General features: G+C 40.4%; 1 protein-coding gene across 2 annotated transcripts in view; it reads left to right on the top strand.

Annotated features, from left to right (window-relative positions):
- ARHGAP15 (Rho GTPase activating protein 15) overlaps positions 1 to 20,040 on the top strand; it is a 320,265-nt gene that overhangs the window by 65,748 nt on the left and 234,477 nt on the right. The gene's annotated exons all lie outside the window — the stretch shown is intronic.

The following is a 20,040-nucleotide window of genomic DNA, read 5'->3' as shown; positions in this document are numbered from 1 at the left end:
ATCTCGTGGGCAGCTCACGGGCGGGCAGGGATGCAGGCAGGGGATGCAGACAGGGAAGGTGGGCAGGGATGCAGGCTGGGGATGCAGACAGGGAAGGTGGGCAGAGATGCAGGCAGGGATGTGAACAGTGGTGCGGGCAGGGAGGATGAGCAGGGATGCTGGCAGGGGATGCAGGCAGTGGAAGTGGGGAGGGATATGGGCAGTGGATGTGGACAGGGATATGGGCAGTGGAAATGGGCAGGGATGCGACAGTGGATGCGGGCCGTGCATGTGGGTAGTGGATGCGGACAGGGAAGGTGGGCAGGGATGTGAACCATGATGTGGGCAGTGGATGCGGGCAGGGATGCAGGTAGGGATGTGAACAGCAATGTGGGCAGCAGAGGCAGCCAGGGCTGCCCAGTCAGCAGAGGCAGCCAGGGCTGCCCAGTCAGTGCCCGGTGCCACCAAGGCTCTGCCTCTCCCCATGGACTCGTCCTGCAGGGCACTCTGGTGACACTGAGCATTTTAAAAACATCTTTCAGCCAAAATCGGTGCCTGGTTGGGTAACTCAGAGCAGTAGCTGCTCTAGAGGAAGGTGTCCCTACCCAGGGCATGGGGGTTGGAACAGGTGACCTTTCCCTTCCAACCCAAACCATTCTGCAATTAACATTAATTTAACTGGTTTCTGAACCAACCAATACTAATTTTTTTAATAATATCCCCATAGATCTGTGTTCTCTAAATTATTCCTTAGGTAGTAAATTAATGTTTTAAAATCGTGATTCTCTTCTGATCAGCTGGTAGGGAAAAGGTAAATAGCTTCACAAGGACGAGCTGGCTCAAGATAAAGCATGCAATGAGAATTATGGCTACAGACAGTCAGTAGGGTGAACTTGGTAAAGCACCTCTGATGTGAGTGTGGCCCTTGGTGCTGTGTTTTGTGCGTTTATGACCCGGGGAAAATAGTATTTTCTGGCAATCAACAGCTGAAAGAAAAATGTAAGAAATGCAAAAGAAGACTGAATTTCCTGGTTCTTTAGTATTTTAAGGCTTAGTGCTTCTCCTAATGTAAAACAGTTAAATTAATTCAAGAGCATTATGATTTTTCTTTTTTTTTTTTTTAATTTAATGTAAGCTAATACAAACAAAAAAAAGTATCTTGCTAGGTGCCCAAACATTCCCTTAATTTATCAAACTCTTGGGGGAGGAAAAAAAAAACAAAAAGGAGAAAAACGAATCCTAAATGAACTCACTCAGAGATAATCAAATCTGACTTGTTTACATGTTTGGTGCTGGTATTTCTGTGTTCAGCCACTACATTTTTTAAAATCTTGGCGAAGCCACTTGACTCCATTTTTTTGTGTTTCTCTTTAATGGCTGAGGCAGATATTTGGAATTGGCTGGGCATGGGGAGCCTTGGCTGTCCTCTCTCTGAATTTGTGTGCAGAGGGATGCCAGAGGAGAGGTTTGGGATTCACATTTTTTGTGTAGGAGTGATTTCTTTGCAGACAGGATGTTTTTCTGGATGCTTGAAGGTATTATATGGACAATGGGAGGCAATTTAAATGCAAGGGGGGAACTGCAGGCAGTGACCTGCCCTCTCTTTTAGATACAACACCTCTGGTTCTCAGCTGAGCAGGAATGCCTAAACTGTGATTCATGGACCACTAATGGGATGGGGAGACTTTTTTGAAATGGTAATGCAAGACCAGGGCCTGAGAAGGCATTTAAGGTGGTTCCCAGATGAAAGGAAAACCCACAAGAACGTTTTCCACCAGGGACCCTGACTTTTCAAGCCTCCTCCTCGAGTTTATTGATTTTGAGGATGCGCCTGCAATTGATCCCAGTTAGAGACTTTTTATATGGATTATGGGAATTGTTAGAAATTTGAGATTGAGTTCAGGAGCTGGATTTCTTGAATTCTGGAGTGTTGGGTTTTTGGTTTTTTTTACAGTTAGAGGGTTTTATTGGGGTTTTTGTTGGTTTTGTCTTTTTTTTTAATTTATTTATTTTTAATTTTTATTTTTACTTTCATAACCTCTGCTCTGATTTGGGGTAAAAAAAATTCCTAGGAATTTCAGCCACTGCATCTGCAATTGCATCTGTAAAACACAGTGATCCAAGAAGTTTAGCAAACATTTTCTTTGGCAAACAAAGTTGCAAGGAGGGGATGTGGTTTGTTTACCATTTCATTTAGAAATAGTCTATCAAACTGAAATTATCAAACAACTTTAACACTTAAAATCCACTGCACTTCAGTCACACCCCAATTTTTTTTTTGTCCTTGTAATAGTCTTGATTCATACAAATACATTATTATTTAAAATTTTAATAAACTTGAAACCTGGAATGTGTTTAGCCTCCTCAAGCCAGAGTTTGCAGGTAAATTGTCACAGATTGAGCTTTAAACTAATTTTTCTGGAGGCAAAGTGTGCATTTGTATATGTGAATATTTACATGAGAGCACATTTTAATTTGGTAAAATGGGAGCCAATTACTGTGATTCTCTTAAGTAATAGAATAATTATTATTATTTTCTATTATTTGTACATAGTCATCACTAGGTGGAGGCATACTTTACATATTCTATTGAACATGTCATCTGTTATGGACTGAGATGAATTGCACTGATACTGCAGAGTTAAGGGAATGATCCCATTTTTACCCTGAACTGTTGAAATAACCTGTTACCACCTGGTTGAACTGAGTTTCAACCACTGAAAAACAATTAAAAATGGATAATTTTTAATCACATGCTGCCAGAAATGCCTTGAATTAATTCAGAGAAATTGTTAATGTGTGGTAAAGTTAAAAGGAGGAAACAAAGCAGTGGCCACAGAGCAAGAGGTTGAAAGGACAAAGATCTGTTTCTTTCAGTACTTCATCCTGCAGTACTTAAATCAATATGCAGTGGATGGGCTGGGTTTTTTATTTCTCATTTTAGTTGGGGTGGCAAAGTCCCTTCCCAGTCCATCCATCTCTTCCTTGTGGGGCTGCCTGTTACAGACTGGGCAAGTTGGGTTTTGGCTGAGGGTCACAAGACTTCCTCTGCTGATGTAAATACTCCAATTTCACCCAAACTCCCCTGATTTACACGGGGGTAGAGCATGCACATCTGTGCAGGTATGAATAGCACCATGATGATTCCTTTTTCCTTCTTTCACTTTATGAGCTGGCAGGGCTGGCTCTGTGCGAGGTGATCCTTGGCTGGCACAGCCCAAGCCCTCTCTGAGAGGCCACAAAATGAAACTTCTGGGTGTGAATGTGGGAGTCTGAGACAAGAACTGTGCTTCTCCATTCTTGGAATACTGTGTCATGACTCTGCATCTTTTAATATCCCCTGACTTTTACTGTTGGAGAAAGAAGAGTGATGGTGCATAGATTATAAAGAAAAAATACACTTTATTCAGGAAATAATCCCCGTTTTTTGGGGTATGAAACACATTGTCTTCTACAAATGCTGAGAAAAGTGGGGTGCATGCATTTTTACATCTTTGCCATTTCAGTATATTTCAGAGAATGGAGTCAGGATTGTTGAGAGAGCTGTTCCTGAGCTTTGCAGCTTCTCCTACACCCCAAACTGGCACAGTGGGCATTGCTGTGACTCCCAGCTTTGTCACCTGACTTGGGATGCTCTGCCCCTGATGGGCCTGAACTCCTCCTTCCCCTGGGATTGAGTCCCTGGAAGCAGACCCTTCCATGAAGTGTAACAGACAGAGGTTTAAAAACACTGTAATACACCTGAAATATGCCCCTCTTGTGTTGGTTTGTCGTTTATAATTTTTTTTTCCCTGTATATTCTCTTTTTTTTTTTTTTTTAATGATTTGGAATCACACTTTTAATAATTATATTCACAATCTAAAATTAAATAAACATTGTGTTTAGTGCTCGAGGAATTGCCAACCAGCACTCAGGAAAGTATGTCCAGCAATTTATCAGCGTGTAGAAAATAATTATAGCAATATTTTGAAATGCATTGGTTGTAGTTTTGTTTTGATTTATAGAATGTAAATAATCAGTTTTGGTTCTTCTGTTTCAAATGACTTTTTTTGAAGTAAGGCTTTTGAATAAGAGTCCTTCAAACCAAGCTGTTACTCCTGGGAAATTCTGTAGTGGTATGTTACTGGCATTTGAAAAATGCACACCTTCTGAGAAAAAACAGGAAAATTCTGTCAGACAGACTGATGGGAATTCCCAAGTTTGGAAATGCAAGTTCTGTTGGAAAACAATGGCAGCACAATTCAGCTAGGGCTGCAGTTGGAGTGAAAAGGAACATGTTTTCACCATTGCATACATTTTTCTTCTTTTTCTTATTTTCTTTTTTTTTGTGTGTGTGTGTGTGTGTGTGTTTTGTTTGGATTTTTTTGTTGTCATTCTGGAAACAAATATTCTACACGATCAGTTAAAAAGTGCAAAGTAAGGAAAGAGAGAGAGTAATGTGTGTTGGAACATAACATAGGCTTTACCCATGTAGAAAAGTGTGAAGAAATATGGTAAAATTGAATGTAAACAAAGAAATGGGGAAAATGAATGTGGGAGTGAAGAACTGTGTGCAGGCAGTGGGAAGAATGTAATCCAATAGTAGAGATCAAAGGAAGGGAAGCCAGTTTTTTCAAATATTCCATAATAACTCCAATGCAGCAAGGTAAAGGATCCGAACAAAGGGTCTGAACACCACAAATGGGGGAGAGGAGAAAACATTACACGCAGCGAGGGGCACGCAGTTTATTGTCATTACTTTTGTTTAGGATCAATTATTCTCTCCCATCTCCTGGCATTTCAGGACTCTTTTGTAATTGCCAGCACTGTTTTCCTCTCCCTCTCCTGCACACACGCTCCGTCTCGCTCCCCCTTGCAGGCAACACTTCTCCTCTCGCGCAGATTTGAGGGGGTAGGAGGATCTCAGGGGTTCTTTGCAAGATGCTCGTTTCCCACTGCAGACTGTGGCATTGCCAGGACTCTTCAGGGGACTCTCTGCCAGCTATCCTTAAAAGCTTGCAGAGGAGTGGGAGAAGATTTGCATACTGCCCAAGCAGGGCCAGATTTGAACCCCCCTCTCTGCTGAGTAGTTTGTTACTGAGTAAATAATGACACCCAAATCGCTGCAGCTTCTGCACTGGACTGGGTGCTGTGCTGTGCCAAGCTATTGGGGTCTGTCCCTTATTTCTTTTCTCTCCCCAGTCCTAAGATGCTCCTTTTTAATAATTCAAAGAGAGATTTCTTTTCACCTGCATCCCCCCCGCTTCTAATTTTACCTTCCTCTGCTCTTGTTTTCTTTTCCCTTTCCCTTTATTTGTATTTTAATAACATGTTTTAAGCCATTTTTTTTTCTCCTGTTCTCAATGTGATGACAGTGTATCCTGATGGAAAGATAATAAAGCCCAAGGAGGTTTTCTTTTATGAATTCTGCTGGTGTTACTTTCACATGCACAAATATATCATCTTGATTTCTAGCTCTGGGTCATTTCATTGCTCTTGTATGTCTTGCTACGAGATGTTTCCTGTAATTAAAAGATTAGGTTAAATAGATTATTTGTGCTGCCCTGTCTACATAAATGTTCTTTTTCTCTGCCTCTAGATACTGGCTTTTGTGTTTTAAGGCAATGTTGTGTACATGGAGTTGCATCATGTCTCCTTTGTCTTTAAGCTGCTGATTTATTGGTAAGAGAAGCAATCAAACAAGACATTTACTGCCATAGCCTCGTAGGGTCAGTGAATTAACAGGTGCCAATAAGTTCTAAGGAAGTGTTTTAATCGTTTCTAAAGTATTTAATTAATGGACTTTCTTAGAGGCGTGGTGACAGAGCAGACATAAGGCTGATAAATATTTAATGCTTGTATCTAGGGAACTTTTTCTCCCTTTCATGTAATTTGAGGTGTTTACTAATGGAAAACAAAACCTAAATTGTTGTGTCGCATGCAATCAATGCTAAGCTGCTATTAGGTTGTCCAGGGTTTGGATACCTATCAGGAATTAATCTGCATGTGCTGTGATATTCTACATTTAGAGCTGGTTTTGTTTAGAGGGGATTTTCGAACTGGGTGACATAGCTGGATATCTGTGCATTATCTATGTTAACACTTATGGGCTGTTTCAGGTAGACTCTATGAGCACAATTTATTGAATATTTAGTATGTGCATGGCTGTTTGCTTGGGCTGTCGTGGTTTCAGCAACTTCCACTCATGGGGTGGTAGTAGAAAAGAAACTCCAGGTCCCAACATCCTTGTTGCTCTAAGTGGTGTTAAAAAAACTTTATTTAAACCATGACACCAGAAATGCTGTAATTATACTTAAAATTTTGAGAATAGTTTTTACTTATTTACAGTAATTTGGGGTTTTTTTCACCTTGGAGGAACATTTCCCTACTTACTGCTTTGCTAAGATTTCACTCCTTTCATTCTTTAAAAAAAAAAAAAAAAATCAGCTGTGTATAAACTACATTTAATGGTATATAATTCCTCTTGCACTTGAATTCTCTTTGTCTTAAGGAAGAAAGTTTGTGGCACAACAAGCGTGGCTCCATTAATTAAAGACCCTCTTCTTGCTTTCCCTTGCTGGTCTGAGCTTTGTTAAGCCATGCTCTGCAGTTTGCTGTGGCAAACAGGAATGCAGAGCCTCTGGAAGGAATTGATTCTATTCTTGTTGCAGTTCAGCAGAGCTCTGATCCGCAATGCTCCAGCACACCTGGCTGGTCTGGTCTGGAGGCCTTTTGCCATTGTTAGTGCAGCAGCAGCAGGCTGGCTCTTGGGTTGTAAGGGTTAATTTGTCCTGTCATGAGGGGGAAGTTGTAGTGTTGCAGGACTGGGACATGGCACTGACCATCAGTGCTTTCACTGGTGGCTTCCTGTGAGCAGCTCAGCTCTGCTGATCATTTCTAATTAAGATGGCACGCTGCTGGAGTGACAAAAAAGCATTTATGTAGTGCCCAGGCCTCTTGACCACACAGAAAATGCAAGGAAGAACATTGTGATTTAGTGACAGCATTGTTTTATAATCCCTGAGCTATAAATGGGGAAAAGATAGAAAACATGTGGTGCCTGTAGCACCTGAGGAGGGAACAGGAAGCTTCCTTGGAAGTGGCTGATCCCTGAGAGAGTCCCAAAAACAACTGGAGGTGTCTCTTGTGTTGTCTAGAAATTTGAGCACACAGATCTATGGCCATGATGCGATGCAAGGGGCAAAATATTTATGATGAAAAAAAAATTATTCTTATCAGAATTCAGCTAATATATACTATATACTACTTGCATGGTAAAGTATATTCCATAGTGCATTTTTTTCCTTCTCTCACTTTTTAAACCCTTACTTTGACCTGCTTTTCCTCTGTGTCTTTATTAATATAATTGCCATTTGAAATCCTTTTATTTGGTATATATGATGTGTCCATTTGTTAGGGCTAGGTTTGAAGTCATCCACATTTTCTTTCCAGCTCCGTAGCATGTAGAGAAGGATTTGCTTATAATCAGTCAAGGCAAAATAATTGGGAATAGGAATAATAATATGGCAATGGGGCAAAATAATTGGAAACAGGAATAATATAAAGTAGCAATGGCCAATGTATTTGTCAGCTCGCCTGCAATGGTTTTGGTTTTCCACTTGACTCAGTGAATGTGTACATGGCACGTGGGGGGAAGCAGGCATCTCTGTGAGTCTGATGTATGCAAACCTGGAAATGCAGTTATCACAAATGTTGATTAGATCTGTCGATGTAATTAAAAATACACATCTGCCTCTTTGAGAATGCAGCTCCCTCCTTGGGTCCTTGGTTTTAGGCTTTCAGAGACAACTGTGCCAATCTGAGCAAGTCGAACAGTAACTTCGTTTGGACAAACTCTCACTCTGCTACTTTTTGTTCATAAATGCAGTTAACAAGTTCTTTTGTACTTCTTTGAGTGTTAATTGATGTAAACAAAGTCTGCATTTTATCTAATCCCACTGAAGCTTGTTAAAATTAGAGATGTGCCAAATTATTCCAAAGCAGGTTGTAAAGTAAGTGAACCATTAGATCCACTGGCTCACAAATGGCATAGACAATGTGTGCTCTGTTTGCTTCTTTTTCAGGGACTGTTTATGTCAGAACTTTCAAATCACAGGTTTTTTTGCATCTCTTAACATTGTGTTTAGTTAATCTGTATGGCAGAAATATAGCACAAGCAGCAGGGCTGAGCATGCCTAAAGCTATTCCTAGAAAAGTCCATATATACACTCCTAATTGAGCATACCTAGCAATCAGCTCTGCTAATTTCTATATCCAGCATTCCTTTCTCACAGGCACGTCCATTTGTTAGCATTTTCCCTTTGCAGGACTGTGATTTGCAAAATTGGTTCTTGCCCAATGTGTCATTTCAGAGGTGGTAATCCAACACACTCTGTGCTAACCTCAGCTGAGCCTCAGGATACAGGGTGAGCACTAAGGCATCATCTCTATGGAAAAATTAGTGGGGTTGATACAACTGAATGGAACTGATGTCCTTCTGTCCTTTCCTGGTAACTAGGCTGTCCTCAAAATCTGGTTGCTCAGGGCTGCTGTGATTCTGCTCTTCTCCACACCTTTATCTGCTCCTTTAACTTTTTGGAAAATTATTATTTTCCATCTCCTGCCTCCTCTCCAGACTTCAAGGTCCCTGTTATGCTGTGCTGGTACAGGACAATGCCCAGAGCTGCTGTGCCTGCACTATGAGCACAAAAAGTCTGCACTCCTGCTCCAGTCCCCATCCCTTCCTGACTCAATACCATCTAGGTTCTCTCAAGTCTTCTGACACTTAACCATGAAGTTCAACATCTTCTCTAAGTCTTTTAAAGCTGGGTGTGATGTCTCCCCACTTAGACTTTCCCTGCAGGGTCCTACTGATAGAGGTGATGGGTTTGTTCCATACATAATTTAAGATATATGACTGGGGCCTTGTGTTAATAGGAGTGGTAAAACCTTATAAAATAGCAAATAAAGGACCTCTCAGCCTGGTTTTCAAGTTTTACTTCAAGTTGTAAAGGATCACCAGGGATCAGTATCCTACAGCTGCATGTTTTGCAGCACTTCCTGTCAGTTATTCCCACCAGAAGTTGGATTCCTAACTGATAAATTGAGATATTGTGTTTATGCAGCAGGAACGTTCACGGCTGTCCTCAAGGTGAAGGAGAGCAAATCTATAGAGGAAGTGGCTAGTGCTGGGATTTTCCTGGGCTTTGGGAACTGGCTAGAAGAGCTGATGTACCCAATTAGGAACCAGATCCATAAACACCCTTACTGACCTGGTTAGCAGTGGTTTTATTTTTGCTTAATCACCAGTGTTTTTTTCCAAACAAAAATGTCTTGTGGACAATTCCTCTCTCAGGTAAAGCTGAGATAATCTGGTGAAGCATGTCAGAAAAGACAGATCTCAAAGATCAGTATATATAGATGTTAACTTTCATAATTCTCTGTTTTTTTCTAGCTGCCAGCACCATAGTATCTAATCTTTCTAGCAAACAGGTGGCTCTTGCAGCATGCTTTACAATCAGTCAGACTTTGCCTCAGCCTAATTTGCTTAATCATATTAATTAATTACTTTTGTAAATGTCAGAAAAGTTCAGCAGACATTTTACTTTTTAAAAAGATTTTTGAAGATCTTTCTAGTAAATATGTAACTTTGAAATATTTTTACTGAAATTGCATAGTTACTCAGAATATTCATTTCAAGTAAACTATTCAACTTTTTTTTTCTCAGTCTTTTCACTTAGCAAATTGACTTAGATTTCTATGAATTTATTTCTTATTTTATCTCAGTTTAATTAGGTGATGCCAATCAATTTCATCCTGTGTTCTGTTCTGCTAGTTACACTGTGGCATTTTTCCATTTAATACAGCCTCTGATTGGAGAACAAAGTATTAATGGTAGGTAAGCACTGTGGACTAGAAATTATTTGGGCATTTTCCCAAATGCCTTTTATTTATGTATACCAAGATTTGTTTGCTGAAGAGTGAGGTATTTTTTTTTTTTAAGTACTGGAAACTCCAGGAGTCAACTTTAAAGAAGGAAATGAAAAGAGTAACATGCCTCCTAAAGGTGGAACTCAGAGAGGTGTTGTAAGCCACCTGTCTTGACCAGGGCCATTTGTTAACCAAAATGGTGACACTGTAGTCTTCATTTAATTAATAAAATAAATGACAGGTTGAGAACATTTACAGAACAATGCTTGATAGTTTTGTGCAGGTTTTTTTGTTTTGTTTGTTTTTTGGCTATATCTGTGTTGGATGTTATGTGGTTATTTAGTAAGGCTCAGAACAGAGGTCAAGGCATAGGTGATGCTCTGAGTGACAGTTCTGAGCACCAAAATATTGAGTCTTTATAGAACTCTGCAGTCACTGAGTCATAGCAGACTTAGGTGAAATGAAGGAAAGCAAATGCTTCTACGTCCAGAAGCCTTGGGGGAATCACTTGAAATAAAGCCTAATTGACTAACAAATCTACAAATGGTGCTTTTCCTTACATCTGACCATGTAGTACACCTCCCATAATCTCTTTGTGCTAACACATTTTCTGGCTAATGGCATCTGATGCACACAGTCCCCGCTGCCAGTCGGGGTGTAGGAGATGTGCTCCAGATGTGCAGTGTGGGATCACTGTCCTGCAGCAAAAAGTCCTTCTGTTCCCATCTGTAAAAGTGTTGAACTTTGAACAGGGCAGTGATGGTTAGGAAGAATTTGTGAATCCCCTTTTCTTTAGTGTCTATGAAAGCAGGAGATTTTTATGTTAAAAATAAGTAAACCCGAGAAGCTTAAAAAACCCCGAGTTTTCTGCCACGTGGTATCTTCAGGTTAGTCATCATCTCTTAACTCAATGTCAAGCCAAGAAAAGCATTTGGTTTGTTCCTCCACCATGGGTGCTTCCAGATTAGAACCCATCCTAAGTTGCAAACCTTTGGGATTTCATTATTGTGCTGTTGTACTGTTAATGCTGCTCAAGATATTTGTTTGGGTAGGAGCTTCTAATTTCCCAGCTATGCATGGGGGTAGCAGACGCTGTATAGAGCAAAAGGAAGCTGAACATGAGCACAAGGGTTGTTTTAATTGTCTAGGAATTTGTCTCTCATTCTGAGATGGCTGTGTGTGGTATTTTTTTTTTTTTAATGAAACAAAATGAAGGTTGCACCACAACTTGGCCTTGTTGACTTTAAAGTGCACGAAATCTCACCAGCTCTTCAGTGAGCGTGGGGTACATTTAAGCAGAAGAAGGCAGATTTTGTGTGGATCTGGACCAATTGATGTTTTTTTGGCAGAAACAATAGAAAACATATTACACTGTGTTTTTATTTGTTTCCTCACACTGTGTGGTTTTGTCTGGTTTCTCTGCAAGCAAGGTTCAAGCTGGCGAGCCACACAGTTTCCTTTTGATTTCTTTGTTGTTCGTTTATTGGAATTTGAGATTGGAAGCAGATACAGAGGATGCAAACCCGAGCGAGCCAAAATGTTTTCAGTCTGCCTGTGCAGCCCTGCCTGAAAGCTCAAGTCATTGAATTTTATACAGCAACGATATTAAGCTAATTCTCCCAACTCTTCTGGAATGTATATTTCCATTAGGATGGATGTATTCACATAAACTAGTTATTTTAATATTCTTCTGAACTGGAATGCAATTACTCACTCAAATTAGCCTTTCAAAATATTGACTAAAGGGGTTATGACATCCTGATCCTTCATGAGGCTGTGGTCAAAAATTCAAAGTTTGTCAAGATTCAAGATGCAGGCACATGAAATGGAGTATAAATGCAGGTTATGTATACTCCATCTGCAGCAATAATATTTTAAAAACTTAATCAGTATAATACTGCTTGACAGAACAGCACAAGATAAACTAATATTTTCAGTTCAATTGCATAAAGGCAGTTTAAAAATAGGCCTTACCATTTGATCATGCATTATTTTCCCTATGAAAGAACATGTGGAAACAGTAAGAAATGATAATCCAACATAAAATATACAAATGTACAAATTTTATCCAAATGCTCCAGACAAGCCAATATGGCAACCAGTATAACATACTCTGCCTCTCACCAGCATGCTTTCAGCATCAGTTCTTAAGGGGTTTATTTAATGTTTAAATATATTTGATATTTATTTAATCCACAAAAGGGTCCAGGCAAAGCACTGGGGCACCAGTGCCTTCACATCTGAAGCTGTTCTTTAGCATCTGGCTCCCACCTGCCCACTTAACATAATTACTCAACATCAAACACTGTTTTGCTCATCTCCAGACTTCAAAGCCTCAAAGGAAAGTCCTTGTGCTTCTCTAAGACCCTGCCATGGCCATCACTGGCACTGGTGGTGGCACTGGCACCATCACCCACAAGGTGCAGGAGGGTGAGGGGGAGTGCTGAGACCCAATCCTTTTCCCTCCCTGTACATGTAGTGGGAAGTTCAGGATATTTTTCCTGGTTTATTTCCTTTAAGAGGGCAAAAAAGACCCTTGTCGTAGGTAAGAAGACCTGAGTGCTTGTTCTGGTGTCTGTCCTACTTTGTGTGCTTATCTCACCTCCTTGTCCAGGTCACTTGCTGTGAACAAAGGCACTGAGCCTTGCCTTTTGTTGGAGTAAGACTAAGAGGTCCTTCCTTCTAGCTTGAGACAGCTTTGCTAGTCTCCTCCCTTGGGTTTGTGAGTTGTGTTAAGGAGCTGTCTGGTTCAGTCAGGCTCATCCATCTCCATTTCCAGGCTGTTGTGACGTGGAGCTGCTCTCACTTGGATCTCCACTGCATACTCACCATGTGCAGTGGATTGGCCCTTCCTCAGCTTCACAGGAGCTGGGGAACATCCTAGAAATGCGCAGGTGGTCTGAGGATAGAGAGAAGTTTCTCTGGCCATTCTCTCTGAAGTGTGTTTGCTCACATCACACCCTTCCTCAGCACAGAGTTCCTGAGCTTGAGCTCTCAATGCTCTTTCCTGGGTGGAACAAAAGCTGTGAGATGATGGGCACACCTGGCACACCTGCTGTGAGAACTGAGAATTAAAAACCTTGTGAATTAAAAATCTGGCTTTCAGAAACGAGACCCAGGCTGTGAATATATGCAGAGTAAACAGGTCTCAGAGAACAGAAGCCACAGGTAAATCATCTGCTTTGTGTTTTTTTCTAGATATGCTATGCTATGGAGATGTTACTCTTTCTTATTTTTGTAGCTTTCCTTTAACTTGTGGTGATTTAGAGACATTTAGATGTCGTTTTGTAATGCAAAATGCATAATCCTCAAAAAATGTGGAAAGCAAAACTTTCCTAAAAATGTTTTACTTTCCTTTCCTGCACAGCTTAGTGTGTCAGGCAAATGATAAATATCAACAGTGTTTTCAGAGCAAAAATACTTTAGATAAAGGGCAGAAACAAAGAAACTGCGTGTCGGGTGCGTTCGAATGGGAGTGAATTAAGAGTCTTTGATAGCAGTTATTCTGCTAGTCCAAATAATGACTAATTACCACAGCAATCCTTATGTTCTGTGCCATACGGACCCCACCATTCCCACTCAAAAACACTAATGGCAAATATACATTGCAAACAGATGCCATGTGCACATATCATCTGAAAAGGCTTTTAGGAAAACAAGATTGCTGGTCCTTGGATGGAAGCAGAGCAGTTGTGCTGCAGGATGGCAGAGCACCAGTGATTCCCATCCCACAAGAGACTCCCCATCTGTGCCACCACTGCAGGAGCACAGGGGATGGAGTGAAGGAGAAAAGCCTGGCTCAGGTTTGAACACAAATCAGCCTCTCCAGGTACAGTTTTTCTGTGCCATGAGCACACCTGGCTCATAGAATATTCCATCTGAGCAGACTGAGATGCTTCTCGTTAGGTCCAAGCCTGTGTTGGTGCTCAGCTGTGGGGAAAACTTTGGAAAACAGGCTGGATAGTTTGGGGTGTCTGGAGAAATGCTGTTTAAGGTCTTTCCAACCCCAGAAATTAATTTCTGTCTGCCTGTTTCAAGGTAACTTCTGCTCAGCTTGGTGTGTTGCTGGCTGGACCATGGATGTCCCTGACATCTCAGATCACCTTTGGGGAGCTCTGAATTAACAAATGAAAATTGCAGATTTATAGTCCAGGGGTTGGTGCAGGTCCCCTGGGAATAGGAAGGAGGAGGAGAGGGCTATGAATTGACACAACTGGTACCCTGGTACAGCCCTGGGATGGGCAGGTGCTCTGTGGATCAAAACTCCTGCTGGGCTGCAGCTGCTCCTGTAATCCCACCCTTCTGTCATTCCTGCAGAGGCTCAGTGCAGAGCTTTGGCTTCCATAATGAACCACTCTAGGAGGGGAAATAGGCCTGTAGGCAATATATTTTGAAGTGCAAAGGGCCATTATTTTCAGTAATTTGAAAATATGGAGTTAAATTTTGGAAAGCAAGGGGCATCCATGCTTTTTAAAATCCTTTGTTAGGAAAAGAAAGGAGAAAGGAAAGAAAGAGAAAGGAGAGAAGAAAAGGGGGGGGGGGGCAGAAATACTTTGGCCTACAAATGATTGCTCTGGGTTTTATCACTGCATCCTGGGTTTAACCATCATGAAACCTCACACAAAACAAATACAAATATCTCTTTAGTCCTGATCCCAGAGATGAGGAGCCTTGGTCCACAGAGGCCTCATAGGAGCTGAGCCTACTGAGGACCTGCCAGCCTGCACATCCTGTCCCATGGCCCAGCTCAGCCTGGCAGCTCCGAGGGGTGCCAGGATCCCGAGATCCTGCGGGCACAGCTGTGCCAGGAGAAGTCCAGGGACGCGTTTGTGTTTGCTCGGCAGCCGTGCCCAGTGGCACAGCTCTGCCACTTGACACATCATGAGACAAACATGTCAGGAGAGAATTGATATGTTTGAAAATCAATCTGGGAGCGGCTTTCAGCATTAGCAAAGTTTCTTTCTGATATTTCTGCCATTTTGCTGCCTTGTGGGTTTAGAGGGCTTGAGTTATTCTCTTTTATAGGCATCCAATTCTAAAAAAAAATATCCTTAATAATATGAAACTGTGTATCTCATAAATGCTGATGAAAATAACTTCTAATAATTTTCCAATTAATTCTTACTGCCTGCTGGTATGTGGATGCAACCACTGCAGTGTCATGTATAACCCTGAATCCATGGCAATTCCTGAAGCATCATGAGATCTTGATTAATGAAACATGGTTAATAACTCAGCCTCGATGAGTAAACATCTGAAGGAAAAGGTGTATTTTCCTTAAAACATGAAGTTTTTAAAGCACTGAAAGAGAAAGGTCTATTGTGACCTTGTAATTGCATGAACTGATATCTTTAGGATATGAAAATATTTTAAAATCTGATCTCAGAATTCCTCCAGCTACCTGCCCGTCTGTCCTGCATATTAGTCCTACATTTTTATTGCTTTATTGCTCTTCTGCTTGCCCCTTCAGAATCATGCTTATGTTACACATTCCTCTAGACAGTCTTTCACACTTCATAAGGCTCTGAACTATCATTAATTAGGAGGCATTTCCTCCTGAAAGTCCCCTACGCCTCTCTGATGGTGCATGAAGAGAGAGATATATCCTGACCAAATGAATAGTTTCTCCCTGTTGGTCATTATCCCTGTGGGACAGTGAAATCTGTCCTGGTGTCACTGACCATGGGCACGTAGAGTGAGCTTACAGAAAATGTTTGTCCAGAGGTACAGAGGTGTTCATTTTATGTATGAGTTTACATATGGAATATCTGTCCTCAGTTGAGCCCTGCCTGTAATACTTACAGCTGCAATAATCTCTCCAATTATTTTTTTTTTTCAGCAAATCCCATTATTTATATTTCAAGTTTAGCCTTTTTTTTATATAAAAGGCACAACAGTGACTATGACATGTTATTATTTTCAATGCATTCAGTGCTTAAGCTGCATTATTTTTTTTTCTTTTTTTTTCTTTTTTTTTCCCCACTGGCTTAACTTCTGTGTGAAAACAGTGCTGGATAATTTACATCATTAATACTTTTTTTAATGCTTCTCTGTATGGGGGAAAAGCACCTGGCCTCATCACTTTCTGCATAGGCTAAAACCCAATGTGGAAAGCTCAGAGTTCCTTTTGTAAAGCTCAAAGCCATTAATCTATGTTCTGTGTATTCGGATACTTGGGAATCTTTTCTATCTCTCCCCCAGGGCCTTACAGGTCATTTTCCATGTATATCTTAGTGGGACTGTTCAGCACCGTGTCCATTCCATCTACCTCCAACTCCACCTGAAGGGCAAAATCCTTAAGATCTTGACACAATACTGATAAATACATGGAATTATTAAAGTTGCCATCTCAGCAGAATAGGATTGCTGCCGCCTTTGTTCTCAGGGGAATACATATTTCACCCAGTAGCAAGACACCCAACTGCTGCAACAATCAAAACTCTCTGAAATGCCTTTAAGCTAATCATCTTTGAACATAAGCCTTTGTTGTTAAATCAGGGACCTTCTAGATGCAAGGCAGAGAAACCTTTTTTGTTTTTTCTCCACCTTGCACAAAACAGCTTTAAGCCTGTCACCGCTGACAGTAAGGTTCAGTGATCTGTCAACATTCACCCCTGATAAAGACAGTGAGAGAAATCCGTGGCTCTGGAGAGTTCAGTAGAGACCAAACAGTATGTTTGCAAAAGAGCATTTTTATATGTTTTCTTGTGACAGCACTAGTTTAACAGAAAATAGTTGGAGTGTGCCAAAAAAAAAAAAAAAAAAAGGGTAAAAGAGAAAGAAAAGAAAAAAAAATAGAAAAAAAGGCAGAAGTAGTAAGTTAGGCTAGCATGACATGATGGATCTGGGCTATGACAAACAGAATTGGAAAAAAACTTCCCTGGGGACCAACTATAGCAGGTTTGCTGAATTGTATTTCTTGATTTCTTACTGTGCAACAGTGCTTTTTAGTGTTAGATTGACTAGGCTTCAGAATATTTTTAAAATTGTACAAATCAAAATCCATGTAGCTTAAAAATGAAAGATGTAAAAGGTTTAGGAGTTTGATGTATTGAAAGGCATTCTGTATTCCCTCATGTGAGTATTAAATGTACACTTTGTCTGTTTGATGAATTTTAAATCTTTGTGGATTGCAACAAGCACCGCAGCAGTTTAGGGGGTATAAACCTTGTCTGAAGGAAAATGTAAAGGATGTGCAGTGGTGAGGCTTCAAACTAAGCTATTCTGCAGTTTCCCTGCTTTTCCTAGGTGCTGCAATCCAATTTATAGTGAGCTAAGTAAGAGCACTTGGGGGGAAAAAAAATTGAAATATTCTTCTTGAAACCAACTACCCCTGACTACATTAAATGCAGGGAGTTTTCGTCTTGTTTTAATTTCAGTGCAATATGAAAAAAAACAAGGAGATATTTATGATGAAAGGACAGGCTGAAGGGATCAGAATATTTTGGAATAATAAATGCCTTTATTCAAACCTACTGTCATGTCAAACAAGGGTCTTGCTTGGTGACAAGCAAAGTGAGGACAAAAGGCTTTAGGGGCTTGAAAAATGACATTAGATGACATTGATCTCAAAACCTCTGGTTTCTAGGTACATCAACAGAGAGCTGGCACAGCAGGCCAGCAAAACAAGGCATGTTTTACTGGGTCCTGTCATCTCTCTCAATTCAGTTCTGCCTCCTGGTGATGGAAATATCTCCATCCACCACGGTAGCATTTTCATAACACACTTACAAAGTACTCATGAAAAAACCAAAACATTAGGACATGAAATGATAGTTAAGAAAGCTAAATAAAATATCGTATCTGTGCTTTCATTGGCATGGATTTGGATGTGTGTTTTGTATGTATTTCAACTACAAGGGAAAAGATGGAATTGTTTGGGAGGGACAGCTGGATTGGTAGGAGTAGAGGGTGAGGGTAAAGTAAGGAAGATCAGCCAAAACCTTTCTCTGACTTTGTTTTTTTTCAAATCAAAATAAATTAGTTCCCATTTCCTTCTTTCTTTTCAAAAGTTACCTTTTGCTCCTTTCTGCTCCAATATTTAAATGTTCACCCCTGCTTGAGGTTCTGTTATTAAATTTTGAATGCTTTGGGGATTTTGAAAAAGAGCTCATGACTGAAAAAGAGCTTTTTTTGAACTCAGGACTTAGTTTTCTTACAAAAATTTTGTGATCACATGGTAATCTAATGGAAGGTGGAAGGCAGAGCCTGGACAGATATCAAGAGGTGATGGATATGTACCTGTCACTATGAACATTAACTGATTATTCTTCAGAGAAATATCCAGAAAGGCTTCACTACATTATTTTCCAATTGGGGAAATTAAAGATGTAGATAGAAAGTTAAGAATCAGATAAAAAGGTGAAGTTACTGTTCCTACATCCAAGGCCACGCAGCCCCTCTAAGGCAGTGGGGTTTGTGTCTGCAGCTGAAGGGGATGCTTTAGTTCAATGTCTAAAAAGGCATGAAAAAAATAGATAAATGCACCAGCAACAATTTTTAAGGGACATAAAAAGTCATCTCCTTGCCATGACCTTCAGCCTGTATCATCAAAGGTCACCTGTGAGACTAGAAGCAAATTCTGGACTCTGTGAGGGGGATAGTGGTGCTGTTGCCAATTGCTTTGACTCGCATTATCAGCCATGGTACTGCCAATCACTCTGCTGATGCCTGTCAGGTTTCCACTGCTGCCAAGCAGAATGTAAAATTGACAGGGAATATTACAGTGCTCGTCAAAAACTGTGAGATACCTCTGCCTTGGGGAGAGCAGGCACCTGTGGTTACAGATAAGGATCAAGGCTCGGGAACACTTCGTTGCTCCCTTTACATTTTTTGAAACTTAATAATTTTAGAACTGAAGTGCACAGTTCGCCCATATTGAGATTCTCATTATGAAATTGATATTTCCACAGATTGAGCTAACATCCAATATGCTTTTCAATGCAAGCCTTAAGCAGAGATGTGAAATAAAATCAAAATGGGATTAAATTTTTGACAGTGGGAACAATACTTGTTAATTCTGTAGTCTAAAGTTTTGAGTGGCTGATCAGTATCTTTTTATAATATGTGCTGTGGTCAGTTCCAAAAATCTGTCTACATGTTTCTTTTCTATTTGACATGGTTTCTCCAATTTCAAGAAGTTCTCTTCCACCTATTGCTGTATTCTTGGGTTTTACTGCACAAACCCAGGGTTTGCATTGGTACAGCCATCCAAAGTGTGGTTCATTAGTCATCTCTAAAGTGTAGGGTTTCACAAATGTAATGTGCACAAAACTACAGCCAGCTGGACTTCTGGGTTTCCAACAGGACAATGACAGGCCAGGAATGCTTTACCATTACAACCTGACACTAGGTTTTCTGCTGAACAGAGACGACTCATGAATACATTCAAGAGAAGTCAATAGCTTTTGCAGCTATTGAGAATTATTTAATTAAATCTGGAAGCTTTCGAGGAAGCCATAAAGATGAGGTTAATATGTCAGACTAATAAATTCTATATAATTAAGCTCCCCAAATATAGAAATTTCAGCATATGATGCTAAACATATCACAGTAGGGACATCAATTTATTTAATCTTAACATTGTTGCATTGTCTCCATGAACTTCCATTGGTGTCACAATAAGATTGTTATGACAGCACCATTAAGCCCCATTCAAATGAATGGGGAATTAGTGTCACGATGGAAACAGCTGCAGCTAAGAGCTGCTGTCTATGATCAGCAGTTATTTTCAAAAAGTCAGATATTTTGCTATTGCAACAATTATATTTTCTCTTTAAATATATATATATAGCACAAGGAAGAAACCTGGGTGTTCAAGGCACGGTGAAACCCAACACAGCAAAATGCCAACTGTGTGGCTATTTCATTTAATCCACAAAATCTTCACTATTCCAGCTCCATTTGTGTGTTTTTCCTGATGTGTGAAGTCTTGACTGGACAGACATATTGCTAGATTTTAGGTCTGTCAGTCGATATGTTGTCAAGAATCTCTGCTTAGTCCTTTGTCCACCTTCCTCTTCCCAGAGGATGGAGAGTGAAAGACTTCTTGTCAATCACAGCAGATGCACTAGGGCAGGATAGGGATCATAGCAGTGACAAGAAGAAGTGAATTTAATGACTTAGAGTACTCTGAGCTCTTTCTTTTATAC

Source organism: Haemorhous mexicanus, chromosome 8 (assembly GCF_027477595.1).
Source record: "Haemorhous mexicanus isolate bHaeMex1 chromosome 8, bHaeMex1.pri, whole genome shotgun sequence".
NCBI classification, from domain to species: domain Eukaryota; kingdom Metazoa; phylum Chordata; class Aves; order Passeriformes; family Fringillidae; genus Haemorhous; species Haemorhous mexicanus.
This window is presented reverse-complemented; position numbering and strand designations above follow the sequence as displayed.